General features: G+C 48.3%; 1 protein-coding gene across 1 annotated transcript in view; it reads left to right on the forward strand.

The window, feature by feature from the left end:
• Window positions 1-814, forward strand: part of STAB1 (stabilin 1) — a 68214-nt gene that overhangs the window by 27793 nt on the left and 39607 nt on the right. The window lies entirely within an intron of this gene.

An 814-nucleotide genomic window follows, 5' to 3' on the forward strand; every position in this document is an offset into this window, starting at 1 on the left:
TTTCTCCTCCCCTGCCCTTTTCTCCCCCTTGTCTCCTCTCACTCCCTCCCCCACCCCTCTCCTTACCCTCTCCCCCTACTCTCACTCTCTCCCTTATCATAAACAGTTATTAGAACAAAAGGGCAGCACCTTGGCTCAGACTTGGGGACTGCTGAGAGCAAAAGGGAGCCGCCCATGCACCTTCTCTCATGATAGGCATGCCATAACTGATGTGCGGACACAGACTCCACAATCTGTAAGACTGTAAAGTAGGTGTGTTTATTCAGCGCTGGGCAGCACGGGGGGTAGCCCCACCAAAGTCGTGCGCACCTCCACGTGGCAACTTGCCCTGTTTATATGTAGCAAAGTGTTACATATGCAGGAAGTTTCCCAATACACCTATACATATGCATAATCTTGTCCTGCTTCATATTAAAATTAGCTTCAGGAGGTCATTTCCATAAGTCCCTCCCTACTGTGCTTGCTCAGTGCCTCCTTGTGGCAGTCGTCGGGGTCGTGGGGGTCGTGGGGATGAAGGTTGATGGCTCCTCTTCATCACCGCTAGTAACCCCTTGTTCTTGTGCACTCAGTTGCTCCTTTGCTATTGTCCAAACTGCAGGGTCGGTTTAAGCCAGTTCTTAAGGCAAATTCCTGGTTCTTATCAAGAACTGTCCTTCATAAGGAGCCGCAAATCTTCCTGCGTCAGTTAGTTCGCACAATAGTTAGCAAAACATTTGAGCGCTATCTATTAATTTGATTCTCTGAGCTACACAGCAATCTAGACAATTATTACGCAGCATCTTATCTACTAAGATTCCCTTAACCCCTTCTCTCA

Source organism: Egretta garzetta, unplaced genomic scaffold (assembly GCF_000687185.1).
Source record: "Egretta garzetta isolate BGI_Z169 unplaced genomic scaffold, ASM68718v1 scaffold215, whole genome shotgun sequence".
NCBI lineage: Eukaryota > Metazoa > Chordata > Aves > Pelecaniformes > Ardeidae > Egretta > Egretta garzetta.